The sequence below is a fragment of the Crocodylus siamensis genome, chromosome 5, assembly GCF_052110815.1.
Source record: "Crocodylus siamensis isolate JL-2025a chromosome 5, ASM5211081v1, whole genome shotgun sequence".
NCBI lineage: Eukaryota > Metazoa > Chordata > Crocodylia > Crocodylidae > Crocodylus > Crocodylus siamensis.
Genome location: NC_143399.1, coordinates 117,855,416 through 117,880,156, shown reverse-complemented (window position 1 = coordinate 117,880,156; position 24,741 = coordinate 117,855,416). Strand labels below are relative to the sequence as shown.

At 45.4% G+C, this 24,741-nt stretch overlaps 1 protein-coding gene across 4 annotated transcripts in view; it reads left to right on the top strand.

Annotated features, from left to right (window-relative positions):
- The window catches only part of VOPP1 (VOPP1 WW domain binding protein), a 106,980-nt gene that overhangs the window by 15,323 nt on the left and 66,916 nt on the right, over nucleotides 1-24,741 (top strand). The gene's annotated exons all lie outside the window — the stretch shown is intronic.

Here is a 24,741-nt window from a genome sequence, read left to right as displayed (position 1 = left end):
TGCCACCGCTACCACTACAAGGCAGCTGATTTCAAAGTGCAGAAAGGTGACAGGCTATTTCCACCACAGCATCAAGGGGGGCAAAATGCTGTGGGAGAAACACAGCTTAACATCCTGCAGCACAAAATATCATGCAGGATGTGGAGACTGGGTGGAACTCCACATACCTGATGCTCAAAAAGCTGGTGGAGCAACAGAAGGCCATCCATGAGATGGCCTTGCTTGGGGAGATCGGCATCAGCAGGCCCCTGAACAGAGCTGAGTGGGGTGCCATCTCCCAGATCTTGGTGGTCCTCAAGGCCACAAAGTATATAACATGTATGTTGAAATAGCTAACAGTAAAGAAGAAGAGTTAAAAGTCAAAAGATTAATGGCTATAAATATTTAATATGTTGGGCCTTCCAGTTCCAAAAGAGGGAAATGTTGAAATAGATTTATCCAGGCCTCTAACTTGGCTAAAGAAAAGAGAGCGAAGAGTATAAAAAGGTATGTTAACTTGTAGAAGGGAGGAGTTCTGTTTAGAATCCTCCCTACGATCATTTGTATAAGCACCAATAAACTCAGAGTGGGTCTGTGAATTCTAATACCAAACACAACGCAAAGTTTGATTTCTTCCACGCCACTGAGACCCTTAGTGCTGGCAGTGCCCTCCTTAGCCAGTGCAGGTAAAAGTGCAGCGGTGCCTGGGGAGTCAGATGTCCAACAGGTTGCGGCATGCCAGAATTCCACTGTCTAATCTATAATGAATCTATGAATTTCTGTACCTAGGCAGCTGACGAAGTGAAGTTCATAGGCCCAGCTGTGAAAAGTGATTTGTAATTTGTTCTGTTTCAGGATCAGGCCTGAGAGACTGGAGGCAGAGTGTTTTTTTTGGTGAGGAATGTGCCCCCACAAATTGGGTTTTGTTGTCTTTGGTAGATTCTGGTGTGCAGTTTGTGGGGGTACTGGAGATAGTTGGCAGGTTTTGTGTTTTGAGCTGATATAAGTTGGCTTCAGTACTGGTGATGAGGTTCGGTGCTTGTTTGAATGTACGAACCACTTTTCAGAGCTGGGCCCTTCAACTGCATTTCATCAGCCTCCTAGGTAGTAGGTACAGAAACTCATTGACTCAATATACACTCCGCACTCTTACCTGCACTGTTACATCCTCCTTTCCCTCCCTCCGCCCCACCCCAGCCTGTGCCTCACCCCCTGATGCCTCCATTTTCATTTTCACTGATTGGCTTTCTTGCCTGGATTGCATGCCCGGCTGGCCTCTGGCTGCTTTACTATTCCTTCCATCCAGGACCAGGAGACACACCAACTGCAGGTACTTCCCCAGCTCTGACCAACCCAAAAGCTTCCTAAGATATATTTCTCTAACCTGTTTTTTTTCATAATAAACATGTAAACATAAAAACACAAGGTAAGCCATTACACACACAAGTAACATATATCCAACACAACATAACTTTACTCCTTGCCAATTCTTACATCTTTACAATTCCTTTATAAATAGAAAGGCTCTGTAACAGTTCGGTTTGGCTGCCTTAGATGCTTCTTGTGCTATTGGTGCTGAGCCATCTACGTTATTTTGACCTACTGCCATTTACAGTGGTGGACCGGTCCGAGGCTGTAGGGGAGGAGGAGACCTCACTGGGGCACACTGTCATGTTGTGCAGAGGCCCAAGCGCCAGGGAAGGACGCACCTGAACACACACAGTGTCACCCACCCATGTCACGAGTTTTGCTTGCCTGCAGCCAGAGGTGCAAGGCCCCAGAACCCAGACCCCCCCTGCACCTATCTCCTTGACAGCTGGCAGGCTTTGTGGTTGCAGCAGGGCCTGGCAGGCCTGCAGTAGGTTTTTTTCAGCCCATGTGCCCTAAGACAGACACAGCTGGCAGGCTTCATGGCCACAGCAGGGCCTAGCAGCCAGGCCTGCAGGAGTTTTCCACCCTGCTGTACTCCAAGACAGACACAGTTGCACAGGCACCCATTTCATGAGTTTTGCCTGTCAGCAGCTAGAGGTGCAGGGCCCCAGAACCCAGACTCCCCCTGTACCTATCTCCTTGACAGCTGGCAGGCTTCATGGCCACAGCAGGGCCTAGCAGGCTTGCAGTTTTCACCCCTCCTGGGCTTTAACACCCACACAACGTCACCTATGTCACATGTTTTGCTTGTCAGCAGTTTGAGGTGCAGTTTCCCAGAAACCCCTGCACCCATTACCTTGAAACTTGGCAGGCTTCATGCCCTCAGCAGAGGCTACCACCCTGGCAAGTTTCATCTGAATCAGCCAAAAAACAACAAAGTTATAGATATTTTATGGATTCCCCATTATACTCTATGGCTGAATCTCCAAATCTCTCTGAATCTGCTCCGAATCTTCCGAAGCTGATTCAGCCAAATCAAATCACTGGCATCTGAATCAGTTGAATCCGAATCAAATAGTTCCCTATTCACATAGGCCTAGTAATTAGCTAGCTGAAACGATAGCTGCTTCCACCCTAAATATGCATACTTTCCAAAACAGTTGCAGAAAAAGCACAAATGGGGAGCAGGGTTCCCTGGCTATTGTTCTGAAGGGTGTGTCACTAGGAGAAGCAGCAGAAAGTCCAGAGGAGCTGAGAGGAAAGAGGGCCAGGGAGCTTTAGACATGTTCAGAAGCAGTGTTTAATGTGTCCTTGAGAAAAGCCCAAGTGAGAGCACTTCTCAGCTGAGCGCTGACTGAAAGCAGCATGGCATCATGAGCAAAAAGCCTGGGTCTTGTTGTTTTATGATTCCTGTGCCAAGGAAAAGAGGACATTGTTCTTAAGTAAACAGGATTGCATGAGCATACATGACTACAGTTTCATTCCTGAAAGGCACCATATGCAGGCAAAGCACTTGGGTCAAAAAGGGGCAGTAATATTTACCTTTGTAAAATGAAAAGTACTAAGTATTATATTTGACCACAATGCTACAGTGTGTCAACATCCCATTCTCTCAATTGACTCCAGTGCTTCGACTGGGTTCTTACACTATGTTTCATGTATGAGTCCCTAATTGCTGGGACACTGTTAATGAATTTAACCTGTGTGCAGAGGAGCAACCTTTGGAAACACCCAGGCTGCTGGCAGACATTAATGAAAAGGCACAGTGGAATATGATCCCTGATCAACAGGTGTCCCTTGCCATGCGATGTGCATGGTAGGGTGCACAATTTTGGGATTGGAGATCAGATACTTGCCAGTGCAGGGGGAGTCTGGGATCATGATCCTGGGCTGCCGCTGCACAGCAAGTTGAAAGCTGGGTGCCCAAAAACTGGCTAATTGTCAGCTGGCTCTAGGACCACACTGCCATCCTCCCTGTCACCACCCCCTTGCAGTTTCTGGAGCCAACTGATAATCAGCTGGTAGGGACCGCACTGCTGCTAATCAGAGATCCTAATGTGGTGCTAACCTTGCCACACCTTCTGTTTAAGGTGTGATTAAAATCGGCCACAAAAATATTACATGTTTTATGTTTAGGGTCTTTGTAGTTAGTTTCCCTTTTTGGGGAGCCATTAATTCCCTTTGTTGCAGAGTTACAGGTTAAGATGCTACTGACAAACTAATTTGCATCCTAAATGTAATGTCTGCCAGGAGCCTTAGGGAGTAGGCCAACTCTATTGATAAAAGTAGATTTTGAAATAGGCATAGAAGACAGGAATAAGCACAAAATCTCCTAACAGGTGACCTTTTTATGCCAATATATTGACCCTCATAAAGAACTTGTAACATTTGAATAAAGTTGTCAGTGGCCTTTGGGAACCCATTTTCTCTAAAGTTTTGTCTGGTGATTCCTAAACACCGAATTCACTAGGGTGACTGAAGTATAAATCCAAGGGCATTTGGATTAAGTTTATTTTTAATTCTGCAGTAATCTTGACATCCTATTTATATTAGTGCCCTCATCCCAGGTTTTATCCAAAGCCCATTAAAAAAAATCAATAGAGAGATTCCCATTGACTCTAATGAGCTTTGCAGGCTATTTGAGCAGTATAAAAATATAAAAACAAACCAAACCTGTTGACATCAGTAGAACTTTGTGTTCAGCATCTACTAAGATAGGACCTGACACCAGGTGAATTGTACTCTATATGTATGTATCTGTATTGTACAGAATCATACGTGGCTTATCAGTTGCCCTGAGATCCTTACCAGGGTGCTTTTGTTCCTCCCCAAACTGGATAAACCAAATTCACCATATAGATTTCCCTATTAGTAAGGCCTGCTCAGTTTATTGAGTTAGTTCTTCCTTTGTGCTTTCTAATACACACCCCAGATTGCCTGCAAACCTAGAGCTTCTCAAGGGAGAGAGGGTTATTTTAAAATCATGTGGGCTCCCTGATTCTGGTTAATGTTGCGGAAGGAGAGTTGTATTGTAGCGATTACATAAAAGAAGTTATGTAACAGTGTGATTCTGTAATTGCTTCTCTGGTAAATGCTAAGAATAGTTTGTGAACATGCTTTTATTTCTTCCATGTACCCAGTGCTTAAGCTCTGCCAACTTTGGATGTTGCATGTATGAAAGCCCAGGAGAAAAATATATAGTGTGGTCAGGGCCTATGAACTCCAGTCCTCTGTAAACAGGGGCGCAGGTTGTAACTGTGTTGGTCTCGGGACATAGGCAGATGAGGTTCTTTGAGTGAATATGATATTTTTGTATTAGATCAACTTAAATAGTTGGAATTTTTTTTTTTTTTTATAGCAAGCTCTTTCAGGTTTAAAAACCCTTCGTCAGTCTGAGGAAGTCTCTGCAGTTGGTGTGTGCTCTTCCTGGATGGATATCGTATTCACCCAAAGAACCTTGTCTGCCTAAGTCCTCTGTAAATAGTCTTATAAGACACAGGTGTTGGCCAGCTATTTTGTCTTAGCCTGGGATAGCCCTATTTGCTCATTTCATGTACATAACAATTTTAGGATAATTTTGACTATGAGCTTGATTTCCTGCCAGTTTTCTTAGTTAACCTTTAGAATGCTGTTAACTACATGCAATTGCAGTAGCTTATATCACTGTAACAGAGGGGTTGGCAACCCCAGAGCATGGCATGCAAGGTCATTTTACTCAGCACGTCACATCTGGCTGGGCTCTGGGCAGCTGCTTACTGGCCACAGAGCTCAGGCTGTTTGCAGTAGGCGGCAGGGAAGGTGCAAGGCTTGCTGTGAGCTGCCCAGGCTCTGCGGCGGGCAGCTGCGGATCAGAACCCAGCTGGATGTAACTGACAGCTGTCAGCTTGGAAGTGGCTGCATCCAGGTCCAGAGTCCTGGCCTGGCTCATTGTCATGTGTTCCTCAGAGACCACTGTGGAGAAGGGGCTGGGGCTGTGCTCCACTGCTGGGGGTTGCACACCTGCAAATCTTGACATCCTTGCAGAAGGCAGGAACTGGGTGGAATGGGGGAGCAAGGGGGAACATCCCTATCCCTGTCCCCATACTGCCAGGCCTAGCTGCAGAGGGCAGGGCGAGCTTCATGAATGCAGTGTCCCTAAGTAGGAGGGCTCCAGCTGAGTGGCTTTGGTCCCCACCACCTCTGTCCGCATCTCCTGGCGATGGGGCTGGGGGAAGGTGATCATGGGCAGTGGCTGCCCCAGGTGGTCTCGGGGTGGGGGGCGCTTCTCTTGCCCTGCCCAAGCACCAGCAGACTGGACTGATCTGTGCTGCTAGCCCCAGCCCCTGCTGTTGCTCGTGCTGCACTGAGCCAGGAGCCGGGCTGCTGCTGTGAGAGAGCACAGACCTTGGCCATACCTCTGGTCCCCATTGTGACCTGGGGGTGTCTTAACTGGGTCTGGTGCTGTCCCTGCATGTGCAGCCAGAGCCTGGTCTGCACTGGGGAAGGGGCCAACCCCTTACCCTCTCCCCTGTGCCGTGTCCCCTTCCCTGTTGTGTTCCCAGGAGGTGTACCTGCAGCTGCCACCAACAAGGAACAGGGTCAAGGCTGTGAACCCTAGTGCAGCTGCTTTCAGGTTCTCAGCTGCCCATGCAAGCAACTTGGGCTCCCTGGTGTGGGGCAGGGGCCTGCCCAGAGCTCAGGTTGCTCGCAGCAAGCAGCAATGAACCTGTAAGCGGCTGCACTGGAGTCAGAGACCCAGCTTCTTGTTGCTGGCAATGGCTGGCTGCATGCATGCCTTGGGTCAGATGGCAGGGAAGGGGCCAGGGCTGCACTGCTACAATAAGGATCAGGCCTCCCACAATTCCCCTGCCATCCACTCCTCATATGCCACTATCTTCAGAGTCTGAGGTGCTGAGGTTTTTGGCGCTTGGCCCGAAAATGTTGCCGACCTCTGTTGAAGCAGTTGAAGGAACACAAAATTCACTTTACAGCACAGGGAGTTGGGGCTTTTTTTTTTTTTTTTTTAAATTTTCTTATGTATCCAGTCTATTTCCCATAGTTGTTCTCAACATTAACCATTTAACATTCAATTTTGAAGACCCTGATGAGGAACAGGGAGGATATCTGGCCAAGCAGGGAAATCTGGAACTGTTAAGAGACTAGATAATGCTGCAGCCCATGCCACCTCCTACCTGCTTCCCTCTGCTCTCAGGCTTATCCATCTCAGTCTTAAAAGTACCAGAAGGGTTGACTCATGAGATCAACAGATGAGGCCAAGTGTGGGGGAGACTATGTGTTGCTGGCAGAGGTTTCATTGTAGAGAAACTGGGAGTCTTCTGCTTCTGGGTGAAAGACCATGAACTTTTCAACCTGCTGACATGAAAGATGGCATGGAGAAAGCAAGGGATGTGCAAGGGACTTTGATAAAAGTAGGAAAGCAAGGGAAAAGCTCCAGCTGGGTCCAGAAGCAGGAGTGAGAAGCAGACTTTCTTTAGTTCCTGTGACTCATACTGACGTTCTGAGTGCTCAGATCCTCCTTGCAGCTCTTGATTTCATTATTGGAAAATGCTTCCCCCCCACCCTGCCTTGAGCCTTGGTGCTTCTTGGTTTGTTTGTTTCTTCCTCTCTGTTCCTGTCTAAAACCCTGCTGCTAAAGTTGTCATCCTCTCAATCATTCCAACCACATCACCTGAGTACCTTGAATCTGTTGCTCGGTTCCTCGTCACATGCTGCCTCAAACTATTTATCCTTGCCTTATGAGCTACAGCAGGGGTTGGCAGTGTTTTTGGCCGGAGTGCCAAAATCACCCCAACCTCCACCTATGACTTGACTTGGCATGCTGGAGATGGGGGAGCTGCAAGGGGCTGGATTCACATTGCTGGCGATGGCTGCACAGGTGCCTCTGGGTGGACGGTGAGGGGGGGCTGAGGTTGTGCTGCACTAGACCCTTCCCCACCATGTGTTGCAAGCTGCCGCACCATGGAGCTGATGCTTCAGCCCCAGAGCCCAGGGCAGCTGTTTGCAGTCTCCTGGCTGCCTTCCACAGCTGGCCCAGGCTCTGAGCAGTTGTAGCAGGCAGCTGAAAGGCTGCAAACAGCTGTGAGGCTCTGCACCCCCAGTACCAGCTCCATGGCAGTGGCAGAGCTGCACACATGCTTCTGGGCAGAGAATGGGGGAGGAGCCAGGGTTGTACTGCCCCAAGTCCCTTCCCGGCCATGTGCCCAGAGGTGTGTGCACAGCTGCTGGAGCATGGAACCGGTGCTGGGGCTGTGGAGCCCCATGCAGCTGTTTGCAGCCTCCTGGCTGCAACTAGCCTGGGCTCTGGGTAGCTGCTGGCAGAAGCTGCTTAGAGTCTGGGTCGACTGTGGTGTGCCAAGGAAAATGGCCTTGTGTGCCATGCTTTGGTATGTGTTCAGGGTGTTGCCAATCCCCAAGCTACAGGATAGTTCTGTCAGCCTATAGCTCTGATCTCATTTCCCTCTATTCCTTTGCTTGTGCCTCATGTTCCTCACAGTTCTCTTCCCTTTGTATCTGCTGCCTTCTCTTTCTGTGCTCTTGCCTCTATTTTCTATAGAATTGCCACTCACGATAGCCTCTAAATCATTATTAGACGCCTCTTTTACTCCTCCTCCCCCCACCCCCCACGCATTCCACTGCTGTCAGATTCTTCACTTTAGACCTCCAGCTGCTTGTCTTCTGAATGTTTCTACTTTGTTTCTTTTCATGCCCCTCCACACCTCCAGCTTCACCATTGGTGCAGGCCTTAACACATCTACCTCTCCCACAAATGCCTCTTTGCCTCCTTTTTTCCACAGCCCCTATCCCAGTGGTTCTCAGCCTTTTTAGACTCAAGGCATCCCTTGGAATGTCAGCTCTTAGTTTTTCACCTGATTTTGGACCACACAAAAATAATAAAACAATTCTTCTGTTGCAAACAGGTTGGGCTACAACCGGTCTGAATGTTTTTAACACCATGGATTTGTATTTGAAATTCCTGGGGTTATCTTATGAACTGTGTTTGCACCCTTAACAGTGCTAACATTGTGTGACACTTTGCAGCATCCCTGGAAGGATCTAAGGGCAACCCAGGTTACCATGGTGACCTGGTTGAGAATCACTGCCCTGTTTGTAAGAGTGCTCTGCAGCTGATCCATAAGATGGTGCCTTCATAAGATTCAGGCTGTTAACTACAGGCTGCCCCACTTGCCAGTGGTATAGTCGTTGATATACAATGTAATCCTGGACAATATCAAATGTAATGTGTGCAATTTATAGTAGGTTATAATAGAACAGCACAGTCCTCTTCAATCTGAGATGTACATATGGAACCTTTTATAATGTAAATGATAAATTATTATAGGAAGCTGTGAAGTCCTCTGGAAGGCCCTGGTTCCATTGAAGCCATTGGCAATATTCCCGTCAGCTCAGTGGGAGCATAACTAGATCTATATTCTGAAATTTAACTCCCATCCTAATGTGTGGCTCTCTTTCAAGAAAATGGGCCCCTGTAAAGATATTAAGCTTCTTAAGGGAATTGAGTTCAGTTGAGTAGATCTCCACATGTTAACTGGCGAATACAGTATTGGAGCAAGTCCTGCAACGCAAGAAAATTACAAGCTTTTAGAAAAATCCCACCATCTGGAAGTGCCCGATGGAGCCAAGTGAATAACTTGTAAAAAGTTTCCTTTTGAAATTTTCCCACATGCAGTTCTAAAAATAACACTTCAGAGTCATGGAAACAGGGGTCCTTTGTAATAGTGCTTTCTTTCAAGGAGTAACATTTGCATACAATGTGAAACAAGGTTATGAAGACAGAGTTAATATTTGGTGTCATAATATTAATGCTTGGAAGCTAGTACTTAGTAATGAGAGTGGCAGTTGTAATTATAGTGTTAGCACTTACAGTTAATTAGCGACCAGAATGCACCAGAGACGAGCATGGGCCTACCAGATTTCATTTTAAGGATATAGCCACATAGGCCTTGGGGCAGCTCTGGGACCTAGATGTGTAAAATTGAAAAGGAATGGCTTTTCTAAAGACTTTGATCTTTCTGTATATGTTCCTAGTAAGCAGTTCTCTAGTTGCAAATGCAGACAATGTGTTGAACCGATTTCAGGGTCAGATAAGCCTTACCAGCCTTTTCTTAAACAGTCTTAGGTTCAGATGTCATGGCAGCTACTTTACCACAGAATTTATTTGCCAAACTAGATTAAATTTGCTTGTAGACCTTGGGTATTTCTTGGTTTATTCAAACCCAGGGAGTTAAATACAAGCAACCTGATTGCATTATGCTTTAGATCTCTTTGAGTGACTACCATGAATTTTGTTTTCCCATAGAATACTAAAATTATTTGTTCATAACAACATTTCTATAGTATGTCTCATACATGCCTGTCCTACCACTTTTAAAACTCATTAAGGCTCATTGCAAACTAGTTGCATGAACAAACCACTGTATAGGAAGGTAAACTGAAATGCAAAGCAGGTAGATGACTTGCACTGAAAATCAGTGGCAGAACTAGAAATAGGATGCTTAGGACTTCTCACTGACTATTGGTATGTCTCAGTCCTGTAAACTTTAATTTAGCACAGTTCAATGGGACTGCTCATTCTTCAGGTTGGACACACGTTTTCTTGGATGAGTCAAGAGTTCTCAGCACCTTGCAGACTTGGGCGCTTAGAGAGAGTGATTCTGCTGGGATTCTGGAAGTGGGTATTCTGTTAAAGAAAATCCTAAACTAGAATTCACAAAGACAAGGTACATCCAACCAGGAACTGAGTTTGCTCATTTAGTTTCTCAGAAGAGGGCACCTTTCTTTTCATAATGGTGAAATTTGGCACTGCCAGACATGAGTGACTGATGCCTCCAGAGTCTGGGGGTCCCCCAGTGGCTGACTGGCACGGGGGTCCCCCAGTGGCGGATCGCAGCACTGGCACTTCTCTTGTGGAGGGCACACCAGCCGGTGCTTCACTTAGCACCCTGACTCTGGCTGGTGAGGGCCAATTTCAGGGGGGCACATGCCTATGCTGCCAGACAATTGCAAAATGCGTCTAGTCAGTACTGAATCTGACATTAGTACATACAGCTTGGTTTGTACACAAGGCTGCTTTTCCTCCCCTGTCCTCTAGTTCATGCCTTCAGATGCTTATCATTTAATATCACTGTGGAACCCCCTGACATTGAGGGCTCTCTTGTTGATCTCATCTAGTCTTTAGTTATTAGGGAGGGCAAGCTGAGGTTGGAAAGAATTAGAATGGACCAAAGCCTTTACCTTGAACTTGGATCCTCAGAGTTTTGAAGAAATTTAGTTTACTTCTTGCTGTTGCATGTTTGCCTTGCATTCAGTCTTGAGAACAGATGCTGAAATACTCACAGCTGGGGTGTCTTTTTTTTTTTTTTTAAATTCTTTATTTGACAAAAAGTTGCAGTTCCAATGTGGTAGAAAATAGTGTGAAGTTGGGTCAGTTTCTCAGAATAGGTGAGGTTAAAATGGGATTGATACAACACTTAAAAAACATTTATCTTTACCATATCCCAAAGCGTAGCATTCTAGCCCTTCACTTCCTTGACTTTTGTTACAAGGACTTGGTAGCAGTTACAGGTACCCAAACCAAAATGTTTGGGAATGTCAAAGCAAATCGCTTCAGAACTAAAAATCAAGTCTGAGCACAGACCTAACATGAACGACTTCTCTTGTGAGAGTCTTAGCCCACTCTGCCAGAGGTGCTGATAAGATTGGGAGTTGAATATCTGAACTTTTAGGTGCTCAGTCAAATTGGGCCATCTGGAATTCACTCATCATGGACTGCATAGTGAAATCATAGACTCACGAGAACGTATTGTAAGATAAGTTCTAGCTTATCAAAAATATGTTTTTAGACAAGGTCACATAGTGTCTTAAACCCTTTAAAATAGATTTATTGGACATTTTTGTTCAGTTCTTTGGTGAGAGACAATTTCTGTTAGGGAGGTGATTTCCACTGGGCTTTTAAGGCTGATTTTTACTGTGTTTTGTTTTCAGTATAAGTGGTGGGGGAATATATTTTGGGGGTGTGGTGGGGGGGTAGCTGAGTCCCGCCTGACCATCGCCCTTCCCTCCCACGGGGCTGTTGTGGGGCTGGTGCGTGCTGGTGCTGTATGCAGCATCAAAGGAGAGCTACATACTGAGTGGTGCTGAGTGCTGCGGGACAGCAGCGCTGTTGTGCTGCTGCTGTTACCAGCCACCGCAAAATGTTTGGGGGTGCGAAGCCCTGTTAGCCCCAGCCTTTCACTGCCTGTGGTTCTCAGTATGCTTCTCGATTCCCCTCAGTACTAAGAGATTGACGGGTTTGCTGAGACTCACACTGACTATTTTTGGCTGCTGCTCCTCACTTAATCAAAATCTTACAAATTCTTGGAAACCTTATATTGAAATTGGAAGAAGCAGTGTTACAGGAATTAGATGCTGTGAATAAATGAGCAATAAATTTTAAGTTTCTAAATGTCGCTGTCTTATATTCATTATAATGAATGCCTCTCTTCCTCCCCCCCCCCCCCCACACACACACACACACTTCCACTGGCAAAGGGAATGTATCTTTTTATTTTCAGTATGTAGATATGTATTAAATATATTCAGATTAATACATAATTATTTGTTTCTGGTCTAATCCATTTTTTCCATTTCAAGACCCCTACATGGTGACGGAGTTGGTACAGCAGAATTGATTCAGCACTGACAGCTCTTTTTTTTTTTTTTGTACAGCCCAGGCTTAAAAGAACGTGTGCGTTTGTGTAGTGGAACCGTGCACTGTTTCAAAACCGTGCACTGATTATTTAGGAATATGCACATTAATAACATCAAACAAACCCTTGAAGTTCCTACAGCTATTGCCTAGAAACAGAGCTTCCTTCTTTACACGTTGCATTTAGGCTGTGAGCAAAACTCAGGTTTTCATTATTTTATGTGTGTGATTGATTTTATGCACATATGAAATGCTGGATTGAACAACATCTCTGATGACTCCTCTGTTTACAGCGGAGCAAGTACAGCACAGGCAGCGTCAATGCAAGTTTCCCACGTGCACATACCCTACAAATATGCCTCAAACACGACCTAGAAAGAACACATCCGTAGGTGGATATGTAGACCAGTCTCCACACCCACTCATTGCAGTGTCTCAGCTGAGGCTGTCAACAAGGTTGCTAACTGATACCAGATGCAAAGATGATTTTTGTATGATGCAGAGAAGATCCCAGTGTGGTGTTGTTGCAATTTTTTTCCTGTTTAGATCCCAACTTGTGGGTGACAGAAAACCTGCTAAAAAATGATAATGAGGTAACTCAGTTATTTTAAGAGAGTACTTTTTTTCATCCAGGTCTTTCTATGGTACTTGCTGCACATTCTTGTTAGGCAAGTGAGCATGGCCCAGGGTTTAAGGTATTGGCTTGGGAGTACAGAGAGCGGGGGTCTGTCTTTGGCTGTGTAAGTAGCTTGGAGTGTGACCTTAAGCCCCCATTGCCTCATCAGTGAAAATGGAAAGAACAAAACATACCTCTTCCGTTTTCAGAGCTGTGGATAAGAAGTCTACATCAGAGCTAGGGAACAGTGTTATTTATTAACTAATTTAAATGAAATTTTCTTATAGGTGGGATTATGTATAATGTATTGTTTCAACTTCTTCGTTAGCACAAACCAAGAAGAGGTGATTTTTGCCCCAGTCTTTCACTTATCGCTTCTCGGCGTCTTGAAAGCTCAGATCAAGTTTAGCTCCTTGATATAAGACCAAAGGTGACAGTTTTTCATTAGTCTCCTCCTTGTGGTCTTGATCAAACTGACTGATCTGTGGTGGCTTGTCTTCTGTAGGTTCTTCCCTCTGCCTCCCTGCCCCCCTCATTGTCTATTTCAGAAATAGTTCTGTAGGTAAATGAAATGTAAGGGCCTTTTATCTGCATGTTGATTCCCAGAGGCTTTTAATCGGTTAACAAGATTTTGTACCATTTGAGGGCTCTTCATAATCCCTTCTATATTGCTAGGAATCTCCCAGTTTCCTTCTGCTTTAAACCTCTTTTCTCTCTCATGGCCTCAGATCACAACTTGCATCCTCTGTGCCAAAGAAGAGATTCTGTCAGTGATAGGACTTAATGAACCGGTACATAACCATTGAGCAATCGTGTAATTCCTGCCTCCTCCCCTTCCCCCCCCCCATCTGATTTGGGGCTGAGTATACCCCTGCTTTTGTACTCCTGACTCTAGACCATTGATACTTCAGTTTGCAACATTGCCAGGGACTCTGCCCACCATAGTTTTGCTTCTAGATTTTTGGATCCAAATGAATTCAGAAGCTTGGAGCAAAATTCAGCCAAAGTGACACAGTATAAAGTATCTTACATAGGGAGAGATATTTTTGGGCTCATACTGATGTCTGGTTTTTAATGCACCATATCGGCTGATACCAATCTGATTGCTGATATGCAGCCTGGAAGCTTGGAGACCAGCATCGGGCTGCTAAGTCTGTTGTAGGGGAAGGTGTGGGGGTGAGGGGAGGGAAAGGGTGTAGGGGGGGCAGATCAAGGCCCCTGCAGTGAGAGAGGGAGTGGGGCTGGAGCTAGAGCCGGTCATCTGGCTCAGGGCACAGGACAGAGCTGTGAACAGCTTGTCCAGGGGTTGCGGGGAGAGAGGGGCAGGTCCCATTACTATGCATGTTGCAGGAGGTAATGGGGGGGTGTGCCCTAGGATGTGTGCATGGGGTGAAGGCAGGCTGCTGCTGTGGGCTGGGGCTGCACCAGGCTTTTTCTGGTGGTGTGGTTGGGCCGGACTGTGCTCAGGGTGGGTGGTGATAGCACTGGGATGGGGGCTATACTGGGGGGCTGTAGCCACCCCTCGTAACCTCCTAGTGCTGCTGCCCATCTCGAGCGCAGGCCAGCCCAACTCCCCTCTCGAGCACAACCTCGACCCAAGCTTTTAGCAGCCCGCTCTTGCCCCATGCACGGATATGGGGGTACACAGCCCCCATGCCCTCCTGGGGTGCATGTAGCGGTGGGAGCTGCCCCCCCATGCCACTCGTGGCTCTGCCCTGTGCCCCATTGTTTAATCTTCTATGCCTAGTTCCCAAGCGCTGTGTGTCTAAGCTCTTCTTGAACTTTGCTATGGCTTGTTGGGCTGCATGGCCAGGCTATCAGGAGTGACCTTGGGTCAGTTCCCTCAGGGGTCTTGCTTGCCACATCTTTGGTAAATAGGTTTTGATCAGGAGAATGATATCTGATTCCCACCTCCCGAGGTACCTCCCCTCAGTCATCCTCACGATATGTCTTCTCGGGGCTCTGCCTCCCCTACACCCCACTGAACACTAACCGTTTTGTTGTTCATTGGGGTTGATGTACTGATCCTCCCTGGCGCTTGGTCCCTTGGGGGCTGTGGTAGTTGGTCACTGGTGATATCTATGCCTAGCGTCTCCTGCGGCCCCCTTTTCCTCCTGACTTATGCTGCGTCTGTTTCTGCCTGGGCTTCGGCCCCCCTTGCCGCATTGTTTCCTCCCTGCGTCTGGTACCTGTTGTCCACTGTCCCTGTCAGAGCACCATCCCTATCACTGCTGCTGTCCTCCTTCCACACCGGGTCCGCAAACGATCCCTGGGATACTTGCTGGCCTGACGTCTCTGCCACGTTCCCCTTCCACGGGAGCCACCATATTCCTACGTTGGGAGCCTCTAGGCACCCAGGCTCCTCTGAGCTGGCCGAGGATGTTGCTGCTGCTGCGGCTGCTCCCGCTCCCACTCCTACTCCTGCTCCTTCCGGCTTCTTTCCTGCCGGGTCTTTTATCCTGGAGCTGGGCAATCTCCTGGCCAGTTGCCCCGGCATGCTTTTATAAAGCGTGCCCAGGCAGATGCGGGAGCCGGTTCCGGCTCCACCATGGGTTTTTGTTTGATCTTTACCTATGGCAGCTCTGGCCACGTGGTTTTGCTCCTGCTGTGCTCCACTGCCAGTTTGGCATCCTGCCGCCTCTCTGCCAACCTGGGTAAATTTTCTCCACACCCATCCTGCCCCAGCCAAGGGAGCACCAGCCCCTGGTTCAGCCTCCCTCCCTCACTGCAGGGGCCTTGATCTGCACCCCCATGCCCCTTCCCTTCCCCCACAACAAACTTGTCAGCCAGATGCTGCTCTCCATTCTGCTAGGCTGTGCTCTTGGGCACCTGTATGCTGTGCTGCGGCTGCATGCATGTATGGGGCACTTATCGGACACATTATCGGCCATATTGGCCAAAATAAAAGGCGATTGCCGATGCTGTCAGTTTTCCTTATATCAGTGCCAATCTGATATGGGACCAATGTATTGGTGCACCTGTAGTTTTACATTTGTTCTATGCAAATTTGTCACAAAAGTTTCTGAATCAAAACAGCTGACCAGAGGTTCTGGTGTCTAATGGCACTTAGGTGACTTTATTTTGGGGTCTGATTATGGAAGTTCCATGAGAAACAGTGGGCATGTCTACAGGAGACATTTACTGCACAGTTGACTAAGTAGCTAGCTGCGCAGTATACATCTCACATTTTCTCGTGCACTTTGTTATGCTCAAGTAAACTAATTTACTCTGTGGCAGGATAGTACTTGTAAATACAATTACTATTTTGCTGCAAAGTAAAAAAACTCAGCAGTGCATGTGTAGACCCTGGAAGGGCTGACTGGTGCACAGGAGTGCTTCAATGTGGCTGCTTCCAGTCAGCTAGCCCTGCGCTGATGCATCCTTGTGCCCCAGCCAACCCCTCTGCAGCATGTTGAGCCGGGGGGGTGTAGCCCCAGGCTGGCATGCTGACCAGCCCACAGGGACTCCTGCCAGCCAGGGCTGCTCTGCCCCAGCTCAACATGCTGGAATCCTGGATGCATGTGCAGATGTGTGCCTGGCTTTAATCAGCTCTTGAGTTTATTCAGGTGCACTAACAGACATGTGTAGATGTGCCCAGTGTTACTTACCTACCAGACTGACCCAAATGGAAGTTATTGATTCATTGGCACTTGAAAGTCTTGAAATAAAGATTGTGCATCTTCCTAAAGTTATCCTACTGAATCCACGAGTTACGAGGCTCAAGAGCATTCACTTACATACTAGGTAATTCCTCCATTCAGTTGCTAGATGATAGAGCAAAGTGTTCTGCAGGATGTCAGACCATAGATAATCTTTAGAGGTTGCTTCTGGACCTATATTCTCTGAATATGATTATTCTACTCTTTTACCAGTGCTGTGTGTTCTATTAAGCACAGTAACACATTCCACGTATCTTTGAAATTTAAGGCCTGGCATCAGTTTAAAAAAAAAAAAAAATCCTATTCCACAATAGCATACCTTTATTAGTGTATGATAATTATTTAATTAATGCCTTATCCCTGGCACTGAGATGTATGGTAGGGGTAAAACCTCAATTAAACAATGTTTATACAGCGATGAATATTTCATCGACTCAGTGGAGAACAAGAAAGAAATAAAATGCTTTACTGTAAAATTGGTTTTTAATTATTTAAAGAGAAACTGTCAAGGTTAGTGGTTTCAAAATATGGCTTGTCTCCTATTTTTTTTCCAACTGGGGGTGGGGGAAGGAAAGCCATGTAATTTTTAGTTTTATTTTTAGAATAATTACTAATTTACTACTTTCCTTGAACCAAACCAAACCAAACCAAACCAAACTGAGACTTCAGCTTTACATTGTTTATGAATTCAGTGCTTAGTAATCATGCAACAGCAAGTGAGCGGCTGTGTAACCCTAGTCGCCAACTTTTGGAAACTATAAATAGGGATGTTTCAGAAAAAAAATAAGGGCTCCTTTTTAAGTCCTTTGGGTTAGGAGAGCTTCAGTGGAGATGGACTGGAAAAATAGGTCATTGTTTTGCTAAAAAGTAGGAACTGGCCCTCCTTCCCAGGGAGAGGTTGAACATTGTTTACAGGATTGAAGCCTAAAAGAAATTTTAAATGAAAACTGATATTACGGCTTCTTGGGAATATCAGAGTAATAAACAGGGGTAAGAAGGTTAATTGCTTTGGGTCAGAATCTGATAGCCCTGCTGATTCTATAGTAGACTCATATTTCACATGTGATCTAATTGACTTACTTCTGTGAGCTACTCATGGAATAAAGTGTTAGTCAGTGTGAACCAGGGCTGAAAAGTACAAAAGCTACCTTTGCAAATACACTACGAGTTGTGCTGATTTATACCTCATGCAGCCCCACTGACTCTTACAAAGTTGCACAGGATTTAAATTAATATAGAAATCTACCTCTTACCTTTTTAAGACAGGTTTTTTGCAGGGTCCTTGAGCGGGGTTGAGAGAGGAGATAAATATAGGGTGGCATTTTGTTTTGATGGTGTGTAGGCTTTTGTTTTTTAATTTACTTTTTTCCTATAAATTGTGAAATGAGGCAAGGTCAAAGAAATGAGTCTTGTACTTGGAGGAGAAGGTGATGAGTTTTTTTTTTGTGTGATGGTCTTATGCTTTGATGGGGAGTTTATTCCCTAGTTTTGCATCAATCTCTGAGAAAATACTGTCTGTCCTTAAAGAGACTTCCCATTGATGTCAACCCAAGGTCTTCATCTAGGAGTTCAAGGCAACATTTTAAATAGCATAGGTTTAGACTGTGGAGCCCTTGAAGATATCTTGACACTTGGTCAAAATTATTTGGGAAGCTAGTGTATAGAGTGGAGGGCAGGTTCGATGCTGTCAAAGCCTGCTCTGCTGCTGAGAAGAGGAACTCTAACGTTCTTGACCAGGCAGATTTCGTTAAGCAATGAAATCTATGCCAGGTGTATTACGTGGTTGCTGTCTGATTAGGAAACGATGGAAGGTATGAATGATGGAAGTCAATCATTGTCTGGCAGGATGGGATGAGAGAGCTCCATAGTCAAATGAGAAATAAATAACAGTTTCTTTCAATGAAGATCTTACGTAGGTGAGCAATGCAAGAGTGCACCTGAGCAACAGACCACATTCAGTGTATGTGGGTGTGTGCATCAACCAAGGAAGACTGTGTTATGGCTGCCAGTTCTTCAGAATGCTTGCTTTGCCTGCCAGCATAATCTCTGTCAGGTTAGAGGTTCTCTGTCAGCCAGTACTATGCCGATCTGTTCATTTTACTTGTCAGAGGTATTGATGCAGTCGTAAACTGTGTGTCATCTGCACATTGCTGGCACTTGTGTTGAGTCCCTGTCATCCTAACCAGTTTTTCTAGTTTGTTACATAGAAGTTGAAAAAGATAAAAGAGAATGGATCCCAGCAAGCATAAAATGTGCTTTAGTTTAGCACAAGTTATTGGGCTGTGTCCTTGAATAAATGGATTACATTCTGTGGCCTCTGTTACACACAGCAAGCCAGACTGGATGATCATGTTGGTCTCCTGTAGTCCTGCGTAGCATTGAATAGCCTAAAAAGAGTTCTAACTGCTGAGGCTAAACAGCCCACCACAAGCATATGTGGGCAACCATATGTGAATCCACAGAACTGCATGTAATTTTGCTGCATTAATTGACAGTGAGAATTTAGCAGAACTGTATGTCCACAGTGTAATTTATGTCCATGGAAGTGACCTGTTCTATGAGATCCCTGCTCTTCGAGCTTTTTTTTCTTTCTCTTAAACGCCCTTCCTCCCTTTTTAAATTTAATATACATACTTGGGCCCAGGGAATTTTTGTTTTATACGGACATTTGATGATGAGTTTAGGACCATGCTCATTTATGTAAGAGAGACCATTTAAGAATTTCTGTTGTGTAAATGACCAAGGAAAAACCTGCACATGGTGTGGTTTATAGATGATAATAGGATTGGTGCCTTGGTTCAAAACTGATGTAAATGGGGGAATTTGGGATGGAGTCTTGAGCACAGGAACTGGAGCTCTGATTGGAGCAATACATTCTTTTGCAGCCTAGAGCACCACACAATCTCTTTTAGACTGGTTAGGACTTCAGCGTATGGTGAGGACTGTTCAGGTAATGTTCATACAGTGCTTTGAACTTTGAAGGTGCTTGGTAAGTGGTAAATATTGGTATAGAAGATCCATTTCAGTGTACAGGTGACCATGAGTTTTGCAAGATTAAAAAAAAGCCACTGAAAGCCAAATGCCAAAATAAGCTTTTGTTTGATGACACATGGCCAAGAAAATCAAGTGGTGAACGTACCACAGTAGACAGCTTTGAGCGCATTGGATGGTCACAAGCTAAGTTTAAATCACAAATGAAAATATTTGTAGACTTCCTAGCTGATGTGCTCCTGATTGCTGCCAACAATTTGCTTCAGGGGAGATTTGCAGAAGCAAAAGAACCTTAACAGAGATGTTTAGTTTGGATGTGGTATAAGGGAAGGAACTGGGTTGAGGTTCCTTTTGATGGTGGTGATATTTTTGTCGTTGCCTTTCTCTTCACTCAGCTGGAAGGGGAAGTTGGGAATGATGGAAGGTATTATGCAGGCCCTGTCCCATCTCCTTGATCTTAGTTCTTCTCTTCTAAATCTCCTCTGAATATTGAATAATTCCTCAACAAGTCTTCATAGTGGGTCCAGGTTGCTAAAGGATTAGCTGCAGCTTTCCTGTCCCTTGCACTTAAGAGGAACTATCCATAAACATCTGCAAAGGATGTCATAATCCTTCTTCAAACCTATTCTCAAACTCTGTTGTACTGTAAAGCCTACAGAAAACTTAAGAGTGGTTAGACTGATGTCCTGGAGCCATTGTTTTTTAAACTGGCTAATATTTTTCTTGTAATTACTTGGCAAATCATCCTTAATTTATATTTTCAAAAAAAACCCTGGCTTTTCACTTCTTGCTTCTTTCTGTATGGACTGTATGCTGCACACAGCTTCTTTTTCCAGCAAAAACTCAGGAGAACTGATTTTACACCGTCTAAGCTTCCTGCTGTTCATTTGCTCTCAGATGTTCATCATTCTATGTGAATTTCTCCTCCAACCCCGAGACAGATGCACGGTACTTGTGCAGTTATACATGGTTGCTCAGTGAACACATAATGAAATATCCTAAATGATTATAAAAGCTATTGAACTGGCTTCGTTTTGTTTTTAATAGACCAATAAAGCAACCAGTGTGCAAGCTTATGGCTCTAGTACTCCTGCCTAAGCCATTAGCCAAACAAAATTACCATCTCTAGACAAAGAGAAACAGCAGCGACAGAAATAAGCATTGGCTCAAACATCAAGAACCAATGAATCCCAAGACCTATGCTATCTGTTTTCTGGTTGCCTTGAGCTCTTTTTAAAAAAAAATTCTAGACGCATCAGCATTTTTTATAACTTGTTTATTATTATTTAGTTACTCTAAGAAGATCCTTGCAACATCTCTAGCAATGTTGGGAACTTTTCAGGAGCCTGAAGGATGAGTTCACTTAATTTGTGTGCATATTTACTGAGGTTTTCTTTTTTGTAAATTGATGCCACATCTAAATAAAATAATTATAAAGCCATCTACCCACATTAATCAAATATGAACTCATGTCAACAACTGATGTATATATGTGTAATGTAAATCCTTTGCTGTATTTGGTTATATAATCACTCTGCCTTTTGTTTTTTGCTAACTCCACCTTTTAAATTATTGGTGCCTGTGGAGACAGACAACCATTATGTGTTCTGTTCAGGTCAGACTCTCAGGAGTCTCATCCCATATGCCGTCTCATAAAAGGGAAAATTCACTCTGGAGTAAAGCATGAGGCCTATGCACCCGTTAAACCACTTAGGTCCTCCAAATAAGGCTTACAAGCATTACCAAAGAAAGCCTCCTGCAAAAAGAATGGGTGAATTTCTCTTGTAAACTTGTTTTTACTTTTTTCTTGTTCTAGTAATCTAAAATGAAAGTGATTCTGATTGAATACATCTGGCCTGACCGGCTTTTAAATTTTAAGCATGGGAGAGCCTGAATGAATTTGTGGGCATTGAGTGCTTCAAATATCAATGACCTGAAGCTCTTTTGAGCCAAAAGGTAAAGTGCGTGCCAACTGCTTTGGTCCTTTTTTTGAAAATACTCTTTCCTGGAGTTGCTGCAGGTATGGTTTTGATACCAGTCAATCTCCACTGCCATATTGGGGTGTGAAGAAGCACTAAGTAACAGGATCCAAACCATAAAGGGATTAAATTTAGTGGTGGGGAAGGGGAGGAGGAGGTGAGCAGGAGGGAATTAAAGCACATGACCATTAAATCAGTTTATGCTTCTGTGTAGAGAGGTGAACAGACTCTTACCTGTATCTCACCATCAGGAAGAAAGCAGTAGTCAGTCAGCCCTTGTTCCTCACTTCCTAGCTGCAGATCATTTTGGGCTGAATTTGCCCCAGTGGTTACCTGTTCAATAAGCCTCAAACACAAGTCTGAAGCTAATTTATGGCTCTGTGGGGTGGAGAAGGGCTCCCCTTTCTTTCCATTTTGGAAGTAGAAATATGAAGAAAGCACCAGCTTTTAAATTTTGCATGTGAAATTAAAGAAAGTCATGATTTCTCTCCTGTCCTCCAGAAGAGTAGAGAAAAAAAACATTCTGCCATTAGGAGAATCATGAGACATTCTTATGGTATGAGCATTCTCCAAAATGACTCACCAAGTGTAGCAGTTTGAAAAAGGAATAGTGATTGGAACAAGATGGGTGCTAACAGAACACTGTACACAACTTCTGGTTGAAGAATGGGGGATACAGGTCAGAACAGAGCTTGAAAAAAGAACAGGATAGCACAGGCAGACTACCATTTTAGTATAGATCAGGTGGGCAATTATTTTGGGCAGAGGGCCACTTACTGAGTTTCAGCAAGCCATTGAGGGCCGTATGACAGACAGCCCAGGGCAGATTAATATTAATTTTCTAAATTTTTTAGGGGCCCCGCTGGCCAGATATAATGGCCTGGTGGGTCCTCTTCTTTCATCCCTGAGGATCTCTACAGATATGGAGAGTAATACAGTATTTCCATTCTTTCCTGTCCAGGGCGTGTTCCTCTCCTAAGCCCAGCTTGGTTATTTCTTTGTGTCTGATGTCCAGCCATCTAGTCAGTGGTTAGTCCGTAGGCTGGACTTAGCTTGGTTGGGTTTGCCTGTTCTTAGCGTTCTGCCCTCTGACTATTTTCTGAAGCATCACTGCCACTGTCACCAACCTTCTTAATTTTTTCATCTCTGTATTTTACCTGACAGCTTTTGAAATACACTCATCTCTGCTATCACCAGTTTTAAAGCATCTTATTTTCATTTAATGCAGCTGCTTCCAATCAATAGAATAATGTTGCTCGATAAATGTGTACATATATAAACTATAAAATAGGATGAGGGCTTTCAAGTTGGGGTCCAGGGAGATCTCAGACGTGGGCTTGAAATTCAGTTCCATATGCTTAACATTACTTTAAAAAGTCAAAGCAAGTATTAAAGTTAAAGTATCATCAGTCCATAGAGCACCGTTTGTTCAGCTTCTGTACCTTGGAACCTTCTGTGTTAGATGGCTTTTTTTAGTAGCAGTGCACTGGGTCAAGTGCAGATCTTTCAGGACTAGTTATTAGGGCTGCACAAAACACGATCGTTTCGTTTCAATATCTGTCTTGCCATTTCAAAGAGACGTTGTTTTGTTATTTTGTTTCACTTCGAAGCACTGTCCCATTTCATTTTATCAAAGCTGTTTTGCTGGTTCAACGAGATTTGACATTTCACCCATAGGCTATAATGGGGAATCATGAAAATGCCTACAACTTTGGCATTTCTTGCCTGATTTTGGATGAAAATTGCCAGGATGGTAGCCCTTGCCAGGTTTCAAGAAGACGGGTGCAGAGGTTTCTGGGAAATGCACCTTATACTGTTCAAACCAAAAGTCCTGACACTTGCCAGCAGCGGCAACCTCCTCTCATCCAGTGTGCAGATCCAGGGGCTCACCCCCCCAGGTGGAGTCCAGCACAGCCCAGCAGCCCTCCTGGGGGTGCAAGCCCTTGGATCTGCACCTTGGATGAGAGGAGGCTCAGGCTGCTTCTCTCATCTGGGACTGGCTCTGGGTGCCCAGCACCAGACAAGATTGCTGCAGCCACAGCCTGAGCCTCCTCATCTGGCGCAAATCTAGGGGCTCGCACCTCCAGGAAGAGTCCAGCACAGCCCGACAGTCCTCCCAGGAGTGCAAGCCCCCGAATCTGTGCTCCAGGTCACAGCCCGGAGCTGCCGAAAAGCACATGGCCCCATGCTGTGCTGAGCTGAGCTGCAGCAGTGCACTGTGGCAGAAGCTGTGCAGATACCTGGCAGCTGGGGCTGAGCTGTGCTGCACCCTGCCATACAGCAGGTCTGTACCATAAGGCCAGGAACATGGCTGCTGTTGCTGGTAAGCTGCAGAGGGGGCTAGAGCCAGGTGGGAGGGAGGCTGCAGCTGGTTGGAGGGTGCATGGGGGGAACTGCAGCTGGGCAGGGAGCACAGGTGTGGGGGGAGGGGAAGGCTGAAGCCAGGTGTGCACCAAGCAGGGGGGCTGTAGCAGAGTAGGGAGGTTAGCAGGGGGTGCTGGTCCCTAGTGGGAGTGGCAGCCTGAGCCTTCTCTCTGAGCCTTCTGGGAGTGTGGGTGGGCCCCTGATCTGCATACTGGATGACAGGAGGATACTTCTGTCGGCTGGGACTGATGCTGGGTGCATCCTGTGCCAAGTGCCAGGAAGACAGTATGCTGTCATCCTGCATGCTGATCCAGGGACCTGCACCCCAGGAGGGCTGCGGGCTGAGCCAGACTCCTCCCAGGGGAAAAGACTCCTGGATCTGTATGCTGGATGAGAGGAGGTTGCTGCTGGCTGGCTGGGACCAGCACTGAAGCCAAGTAAGCCCGGCTTTGAAACTTGAAATGTTTTGAAACTTTTGAAACGTTTTGAGTGCCCTTGTTTCATTTCAAAGCTGTTTCTAAGGCTTTTGTTTCATTTCAATTTCGTTGTTCAAGCTCGAAATGCATCAAAACAGCTTCAAAACGAAACACCTGGCAAAATTTCACGCAGCCCTACTAGTTATGTCGCTTATTTCTACTCATGCACATTCTAGATATGCTTTGGCTTCTTTCTTAAGCTCTAAATGAAGCCTACTTAATGGCTGCACAACTACAAGTAATTTTTGCCCCAGAGCCAAGAAAATACATTTGGTTTGTGAGTCTACATGAGACCTTGGGACTCTTAAATATACAGACTGCTTGTTTTCCTTGTGTTTCTCCTGGAACCTTGTCTGTGCATATGGTAAAGGAGGTTTCCCATGGATTTAGAGCTTCCATGCCTCACTTTAGTCAATTCAGTAGTTCACACTAGGGGTGAGTGAAATGGGCCTTATTTGATTTGGATTCGGCCTGAATTGAGGACAGTGATTTAATTCGTTGATTCAGATGACTGTCCCTGATTCAATTTGGCCAAATCCAAATCTGAAGGTTTGATGCTGTGGCCTGACCAGTGTCGCATCGGCAGGGGGAGGATCACCTC